General features: G+C 34.6%; 1 long non-coding RNA gene across 1 annotated transcript; it reads right to left on the bottom strand.

The window, feature by feature from the left end:
* Nucleotides 1–1988: 1988 nt before the first annotated feature.
* Nucleotides 1989–4658, bottom strand: LOC134259996 (uncharacterized). The gene is made up of 4 exons (XR_009990442.1): nt 4443–4658; nt 2451–2625; nt 2180–2308; nt 1989–2083 (listed from the first exon to the last, which is right to left on the bottom strand). It is a non-coding gene; the product is annotated as an uncharacterized LOC134259996 (long non-coding RNA).
* Between the last annotated feature and the right edge of the window lie 4871 nt (nt 4659–9529).

The following is a 9529-nucleotide window of genomic DNA, read 5'->3' on the forward strand; positions in this document are numbered from 1 at the left end:
ATTTTTAACACAAGGATAAAACATTTCATATTTTATTCAAATATGCACCAAAGCACAATGTGTTGTGCTATAATCCATCCAATCTAATAGATAATCAATTACAAAAAGAATTGTTTGAGATATTCAATTGAAAACATGCACATTTAACATTTATATTGCTCACATCCATCAGAAAAAAAACCCACATAATATCGTTATTTTGAAAACTTCCAAAATTTGTATTGTTTACATGCCATTTTTTCTTTAAAAATATGTAGAATAATATCTAAGATTACCAAAAACACATATTTTATCATGGTTGACCAGAGATATTTTATTAAATCATATCTTGAATACCCCTACCCCCCATTTCGGTGATAGCATATTTTACTGTTATATTTTACAAACTTTGAAAAATATTAAAATGTAACAAATATATACATTCTTAGAATGAAATACAAATGGAATGTTAAAAAATACTGAAATTTTGGTCCCTGTAAACACTTAGAACACATATAGTTGAAAGGGGGGGGGGGCAACCCCTTCCTTGTTTTACATTTTTTTTCCATACAAGTACACATTCTTTTTACAATTTATAATCTCATACATATTAAAAGAATTGATATAGTGTAACAAAAAATATATGTAGATTCTAGCAAGTGTAGCTCATAAACATATAATTTTGTTGTATGAAAATACATGTTCTTATTTCGAACTTAACAAGAGTTCAAATACTCAACAACTTTGTCAATGGTTTTCTGAGAGTTTGTTATTCTTGGTGTCTTTGAACCAGATACAACCTCACTAAAGACAGTCTGAATGCCACTATGGGGGTCACGCTAAAGTATAAGTTTTAGCTTGTTTAGGCTTTATATATTGTTGGCTGTAAGCCTGTTAGAGATCAGTGTAGATATTATATTGCCTTTTATTACACACTTAGTAATAAATACAGGTTTTTTGCATATGCGATATGGCTGACGTCACAATAGCCGTATCAGCCCTGCAGGGCTGATATGGATTTGCAGGGCTGATACGGATATCAGCCCCGCAAATCCATATCAGCCCTGCAGGGTTGATACGGCTATTGTGACGTCAATATCACACCCTTAGTAAATTAAACCACAATAACAGTACTTGTACTCATACACAATTTTTGGTGGGTTCATATTCTCTTAATTTTAACTTTTTGAAAATAAGGTTAATCTTAATTTACAAATACATGTAATACTATAGAATATTTTCAAATTACGGATCAAGTGCATTGAAATAGAAATAGAAACAAACCCAAATCTTATGAGACATTAGACTATGTACATGTATGTAAGAAGTCCATGCATGATTATTTACTTATTTTCTTCTCAACTGTATTTTATTACTAAGTATGTAATAAATATAATAAAACATACCCTTTTCCACATCACATCCTGTATCAGCCCTCGACCAATATCAGCCCTCGGGCCTTCGGCCCTCTGGCTGATATTGGTGTCTCGGGCTGATACAGGATGTGATATGGAAAAGGGTATGTATTATTCTCTATGTACCAATGGAACTAATGAGGACTTTACACTGTAATAATTCATGGTAATTATATCTGAACATTCACATTTGAATGCTGAATTTGACTCGTACAGTTCGCGTAAACTACAAAAATCAGACAGAGCATTGTGTGCATCGAAACTTTTCCCAAGACACAATCTGACTAAGGTTTCTTGCTTAAAATTCCCCATTGTTTTCTAATAGAAAACTTTCTTTGCAAGTTTATATGTATCTAAAAAACCTAAAACATTTTCAACAAATTGTTTAAGTAAATCATGTCACTGCAAATGATACTGGAGAATTGGAAGATCAAAGTTTTGAATATTGTGTCCAAACAATGACTGGTTTCGATTCACAATCTCTAACAAAGTCTACAAACTGGGTCAAACCATCGACTTGACTCATTGAAGGCACAGGTTTTTCCATGAAAAGTGAGCTGTTCCATGTCATATCTGAGACCTGTTGTAGTCGATGCTTCCTTAAAGATTTGTACACTGGCGGTTCAGATAAACATTGAATGACCTATCTTCACAAACTGCAGCAATCTGTATGATGTCAGAAGTTCTACCTGAAAGCAAAATTATATTTGATACCAAATCTGAAAATTGAAGTATTTATATTTGTTAGTAAAGTTAAAAAGGTAAAGTTGAAAAAAAAATCTTACTAAGTCCGGTAGTTTCTAAATCAAAATACATGAAGCAGCTGCTCTCTGGAGAAATCATAAGGGGCTCTGGATCAATGTTGTCAAGATCAACATCCTCCTCAAGACCAATATCTGACTTATATGATTGTCCTGTGACAAACAGAATTCAAGTAAATAATACTGAAATTCCAATTTTAACAGCAATGGCTTCTCTAAATGTGTGAACAATACACAATAAATTAAAGTAAAACATTACATTGATTCAGTTCTATTTTAATAACTGAAACTCTACCTTCTAGAACATTCCTCGCTGCTTCTTTAGACAACCTGGTGGCTTTTAATTCCAATCAACGTCTCTTGGTGGCCAGTAAACTCTGCATGAGACGCTTCCGTTTGAGCTTGTTGGCAAGTCTGATGGTATGCTTCATTCTGAAATTGCCAGGCGACAATGCCATTTTCTTGTTCAGCTGTAAAATATAATTTATGTTTTAGTAAATATTTTCATTTTGTGATTGTTCCATATTCAAATAAAATGGTAAATTGGTTAATAAGAATTGGGATAAAGTTTGAATGTGAATTTCTTAGTAAATCCATCTTCTAGGTACTTTATGTACATGTTTATGCAGATAAACATGATTGTAAACATCTTTACTAAAGACTATTTGTTTTTAGCTCACCTGAGCTGAAGGCTCAAGTGAGCTTTTCTGATCACATTTTGTCTGTAGTCCGTCTGTCCGTCCGTCTGTCTGCCTGTCTGTCTGTAAACTTTACACATTTTCGACTTCTTCTCAAGAACCGCTGAGCCAATTTCAACCAAACTTGCCACAAAGCATTCTTGGGTGAAGGAGATTCAAGTTTCTTCAAATGAAGGGCCACGCCCTCATTCAAGGGGAGATAATTGGGAATTAATAAAAATTTTGTGGCATGTTTTAAAAATCTTCTTCTCAAGAACCACTGTGCCAGGAAAGATGAAACTTATATGGAAGCATCCTCAGGTTGTGTAGATTCAAGATTGTTCAAATCATGACCCCCGGGGGTAGGGCGGGGCCACAATGGCTGACCAAAGTTTTACACAGAAATATATAGGAAAATTCTTTAAAAATCTTCTTCTCAAGAACCACTGTGCCAGGAAAGATGAAACTTATATGGAAGCATCTTCAGGTAGTGTAGATTCAAGTTTGTTCAAATCATGACCCCCCTGGTAGGGGGGGGCCACAATGGCTGACCAAAGTTTTACATAGAAATATATAGGAAAATTCTTTAAAAATCTTCTTCTCAAGAACCACTGTGCCAGGAAAGATGAAACTTATATGGAAGCATCCTCAGGTAGTGTAGATTCAAGTTTGGTCAAATCATGACCCCCGGGGGTAGGGCGGGGCCACAATGGCCGACCAAAGTTTTACATAGAAAAAAATAGGAATTTTTTAAACAATCTTCTTCTCAAAAATTGCAAAGCCATAATTGATCATATTTATATGGAAGCATCCTCAGGAAGTGTAGATTCCAGTTTGTTCAAAGCAGGACCCCCGGGGGTAGGGCGGGGCCAAAATGGCCAACCAAAGTTTTACATAGAAATATATAGGAAAATTCTTCAAAAGATCTTCTCCAGAATAGAAAAGATATAATTGATCATATTTATATATGGAGGCATCCTCAGGTAGTGTAGATTCAAGTTTGTTGAAATCATGACCCGTGGGGGGGGGGGGGGGGGGGGCAAAATGGCCAGCCAAAGTTTTACATAGAAATATATAGGAACATTATTTTAAAATCTTCTTCTGAAGAATAGCAAAGCCATGATTGGTCATGGGACTACTTTAAGATTTAAACTTTTCAATAATAAACCAAATTCTACTTTTTCCTATAGCCACAGTGCTCAGGTGAGCGATGTGGCCCATGGGCCTCTTGTTATAATTTATAACATTTATTGTGGAAAACTATTAAAATAAAAAATATACTTTAAGAACACTAAATACAAATGCAAGTAAGTTTTTATGGTTTGCCATAAAAAAGAAAGAAAACATAACACATAACAACAAACTGTAATGAAAAACAAATTTCAAAAATGATCAACTTGAAACTTTTGACACATTTTTCTACCTCTGATATGTATCCATAACCCACATTCTTTTGGCAAACAGTAGCTGAGAGTCTAGCATGTAGACTCTCTGCACCTCCATAAAACCTAACAACACATTTTTTTGCAATTTGAATCTCACATTTCAGACTCAATTGTTAATATCCAGAATGTCTGTTCTAAAAAAGAAGAAATAACCAAAGTACTTACAATGTTTTTGGAGCTTTAGTGGAGACCATATGGTTAAAATTCTCATTGACTTGAGTGGATCCCATCATGGCCAGCTCCTCTGCCTTACAGCAGTATTTCTTGAATAAAGCTTCTAAAGCTTCTCGGAGTAAGGTGCAGGATAGAGGCTTTCCATATGGCAAATTTTGAGGCTTATTGTCAGTCTTTTTACTGTGACATCAAGTTCCACAGCATTCGTGTTCACCTTAAAAAAAAAGATTTGGTTATAATGTTTTCATTCTTCATTCCTAATCTTCATTCCTAATTTTGTAATGACTTCCACATTATTGATTCTCTTACCATATAAATGCTGTACACAATACGTAAAACATCTAAAACAGAAGGAAAAAGACACTTATTTTATAATAATCGCATTTATAATTATGTGTAACAAGTTTTTTTGGACTACAGTTGACCAAGGGATATTGTACTGAAATATTACACTTCAGAAACACAAACCTTTCAATGTGACTTCTAAGTTTTTGATTTTTCAAAACTTTATGGATGTTGGCAAGCTCAATCAAAGCTCCAGTAAAACCTTTTCTTGTATGGTTTTTGTCAGCTCTTTTATTAATGGTTGGATCCACAGTGGCTTTTACGTGAGTAATGGTTGTTGAGTCATTGTCCATGACTAAAGTTCCTATCTGTAAAATACATTGGAAATTTGTACTTCAGTTAAAAATAGCAAAGTTTTAAATATACATGTATATGGTACTAAACTGTACATCCATATTTGACATTACTGCTGATAAGAATTAAACATTCAATAAAAAATCTAACTTGCACCCTTCACCTTTGATTGCACTCAGGATTTCACAGGCCATGGCCGGCTCCATTGCTTTTGCCGATCCCTGCCAATTCTTTCGGCAGTTGTGTTTTCTGGGTGGAACTCTTTAGCTGTTGCAGCTGAGCAGATTCTGCATCTTTTACTCTTTGAAGAGAAACTATCTTTTTAGTTTTTTCTCCTACTAGAGATGCGTGACCTAGCTGTAACAAGATAATTAATACTACTAGCATATAACTACTTTTACATGTACATGTATTAGAATATGTTACTCTATAAGAAATATCAATCCTTATTGAGGAGGGAGAATCAAAACATGCAACAATAACATTATCACCAGGGCATACCAGTGAGACTATTGTATCCTCTACCAGTACCTCTCTTCTGCCAGGCACCATCAAAAGACACAGTGATGTCTCCATCAATCCTACAAAATGAATAAAACAAATGTGCGATTACATAAATTACCAAATATTATAACATGTTAATTCAAAACATAATTTATATATCAATACAAACAAAATAAATTAAAAAAAATTACAGTTTCATTTCTTCTTGAAGAACTTCATTACAACTCTGCCCTGCCATTTCCTCTAGGTGTTTCCCCACCTCTCTTTCTCTGCTTTTAAGACTCCTATTTGTGATCCCCGGGATATTCAATGCAGCCAGTAATGCATTTACACGAGTTATTCCATAACCACCATTTAGCATACCTAAGAGATTATTACCAGAAATAAAATGAAAATAAAATAATTCTTTTACATTTTAACTTCTGTTTTATTAGTATTAAATTATTTTTATCTGCTTATTTGTAAGTCTATAGATAAAATTTCTAATTTATACCTGCAGCCAGCTTTGTGTTGACATCCCAAGCATATTGCTTCATATCTGCTTTACCCTATGCTTACTGCCCATGGGTATGTCGTTAACATGGGCACAAGTGGAATGTGTGCACTTTATATGTGAAGAACCTGCAATTGACCAAAAGTTAACTAAAAGTGAAGGGGAATGCCGCATCTTTAAAAACGATTTTTTTAGGTGCATAGTCATTGACAATATTTAATAAAAATAAATACCTGTCCAAAATTTCCTTTCACCTATAGTGTCATCTTCCCACGTCAAGAGTTTCTGATCCGCTCCTCTCCACATAAACCCTTGACCGAATAGGCTAAGTTTGACAGGGCTAGAAATGTGTTCTCTGATTGGCCTCTTGCAAGTTTGCATGAACCAATCAAAATCATTGTTCTATTTAAACTAAAACTAAATCATAAACAGAAAAATACGCCAGTTTTAGTCCCAAGGATAACGTCTTTATCATTAAATAGCCCAGTTAATGGTTTCTTTCAGCTTTTTAGTTGAGTTATATTGATTTTATTACCAACTACCAATACTATCTTAATCTCTGTTAAATTCGTTTACTCTGATTGGCTAATAACAAAGGTCAGTAGAGTTCAAAATGTGTAATCTCACTAGATGGCGTGACAGTAAACCCCGTCAAACTTAGCTAGCCTATTCCGTCAAGGGTTTATGTGGAGCGGAGCGGATCAGAAACTCTTGACTTGGGAAGATGCTATAGTGTTGACAAGCTGTAGTGCATTCCCACACATAGCACAACCTCTTTTCAAATTATCAACAAGAGTGTCGAGTTCTACAATCCATTACCATTACATAAATTCTTACATTTATCTTATTTTATCTTATTTAATGCCAGTCACCATTTGACGTAGCGGGTTTGCTTTGGAGTCACGGATTCGAATCCTACTGCAGGACCTGGAGATCTGCCCTTAATTCAGATTGAGATCCCGTGTTGCAGTGTTTGTTTGCCCTTAGCCGACCGACCCACGAAAATTAGCCCGACTTAAAACATTTTATTCCACTTTTCAATTATACATTTTTTTAATTTTCAACAAAAAAATTTCCAAATGTACAAGTACATCTTGTTCCATGAAGTATAAGTTCTAATAACAAAGAATATGTACATGAACATATTGATTTTTAAAATTTTAATAGTAATTTGATTTGAAGTCAAGAAAAAAACCATATTTTTCCTAGCCACCTACCCATTCCTAAAAACCTGGGTCGGTAAATGGCAAACAAACATATTTTTAATTTTGGCCTTATTAGTAACAACCAGTCAGTTCAAAAGCAGAAAAATATATGCATTAATTAATATTACTCCATTTTACATAGATCAAGTTGTATTATCAATTAAAAGTTAATCAATGTATTCTTTTTAGCTCACCTGAGCTGAAAGCTCAGGTGAGCTTTTCTGATCATCGGTTGTCCATCAGTCCATATGATAACTTTTCACATTTTCAACTTCTTCTCAAGAATCACTGGGCCAATTTTAACCAAACTTGGTACAAACTTCCAAGGGGAGATAATCAAGAAAATACAAAAATAGGGTGGGGTCATTAAAAAATCTTCTCAAGAACCGTTAGGCCAGAAAAGCTGAATCTTATGTGGAAGCATCCTGGGGTAGTGTAGATTCTAAATTGTTCAAATCATGACCCCCGGGGGTAGGGCGGAGCCACAGTAGGGAATCAAAGTTTTACATAGAAATATAGGGAAAAAAATTAAAAATTGTCTTCTCAAGAACCACTGGGCCAGAAAAGCTGAAACTTCTGTGGAAACATTCTGGAAAAGTGTAGATTCTAAGTTATTCAAATCATGACCCCTCGGGGTAGGCGGGGCCACAATAGGGAATCCAATTTATTCATACAAATATATAGGAAAAAAATTTTTAAATCTTCTTCTCAAGAACCAATGGGCCAGAAAAGCTGAAACTTATGTGGAAGGATCCTGGAATAATGTTGATTCTAAATTGTCCAAATCATGACCCCTGGGGGTAGGGCATGGTCACAGTTGGTATTACAAAGGGGGGGAAATCTGTTAAAGAACAGCATGGCCAAAGTTTCTCAGGTGAGCGATGTGACCCATGGGCCTCTTGATTTGATTAGCGTTATTGTGCCTGTTTTTCAGTGTATTGCTGAGAGCATAAAAGCTGAGGAGACAAAGGGACACACCCGAACCCCTTCCTCTTCCTCTTAAAGGGTCACTCCCGGTCAGCGTCCAATGCCTCCAGCACCAGTCAAGAGGTGGCTGAGCTCACAGAGGCAGGCAAAAATCAGGCAGAACCAGCAGGTAGTCAGGGTTACTCAAAAATCAAACTAGTCTCTCAGGGGTCATACACAGTGTGAAATGTGTGTGGCTAAAATATTTAGTTTTGTAATTCTAAAATTAGTACATGTACAGTATATTTTACATTTGATTCTATGAAAAAATTGCTGAAAATGGATGAATCCAGCACAAATGTTTTACTTATAACATGATTTTAAAAAAAAACTTTTCTGCATAAAGACCTCTAATAACATTAATATTTTTTTAAATATAATTATTATTATACTGTATAACAAAAGAAAAGTTTTAGAACAATTTATTACTAAACATTCCATACTGGACATTGGGGACTGACAAGATTTACAGTGAAACAAAAACTTTAATCTAAATGAGTACTGAAAGCATATGCACCCCAAGCCAGGGTGAGAAAAATTCATTGTTTAATTTGACATATATTGTAAAAAAAACATGAAAATACACACTCTGCAATGCATGTTAGCATAATCACACTATAACAAATTATATTTCCCTAATGAAAACATGGGGGAAAGTTGGTGAAAAATTTTTATAATTTAATTTAAAATTCAGCTGAATTTGTGCATGAAAATTGTAAATCTAAAGCCTTTAGCCAAAAAAAAAAAAAAAAAACACTTTGCAGAGGATCGCGCGCCTGAAAATGTAATATACACATCTACATGTAGAAATAAATAGATTAGATATGAAGATTGAAAATTTTCTTCATATTATTGTAAATTAATAAAGTAAATTTTATAATTGCTTTAGAAATGAAGAATCTTTGAAAAATTGATAAAGGTAAATTCTCTAATTGCTTTAGAGATGAAGAGTCTCACCAGTGCCATGCCAATGTCTCCGGCTGTCCTTCATGGAATGTGGTACCCTGCAGTGAGGAGGACACTGGTCACTCTGTCCAAACTCTACAGGTGTATTGATGTATCTGTACAGGTGTTGTGAGAAGGACACTTGTCACTCTGTGCAAACTATACAGATGTTTTGATGTAAGTAACGGTACAGATGTTACATGTTTATTTCAGTGAGAAGCTAAGGACACTGGCCAGTGACCGTAAATTTTAAAAGTATAGAGTTTGTGCTTTTATATTTGACATGTGTTTTTCATGTGACAAGAACTTTCTCTTGGTACCTACAT

Source organism: Saccostrea cucullata, unplaced genomic scaffold (genome assembly GCF_032062105.1).
Source record: "Saccostrea cucullata isolate Sc308-1 unplaced genomic scaffold, CSIRO_AGI_Scuc_v1 ctg436, whole genome shotgun sequence".
NCBI lineage: Eukaryota > Metazoa > Mollusca > Bivalvia > Ostreida > Ostreidae > Saccostrea > Saccostrea cuccullata.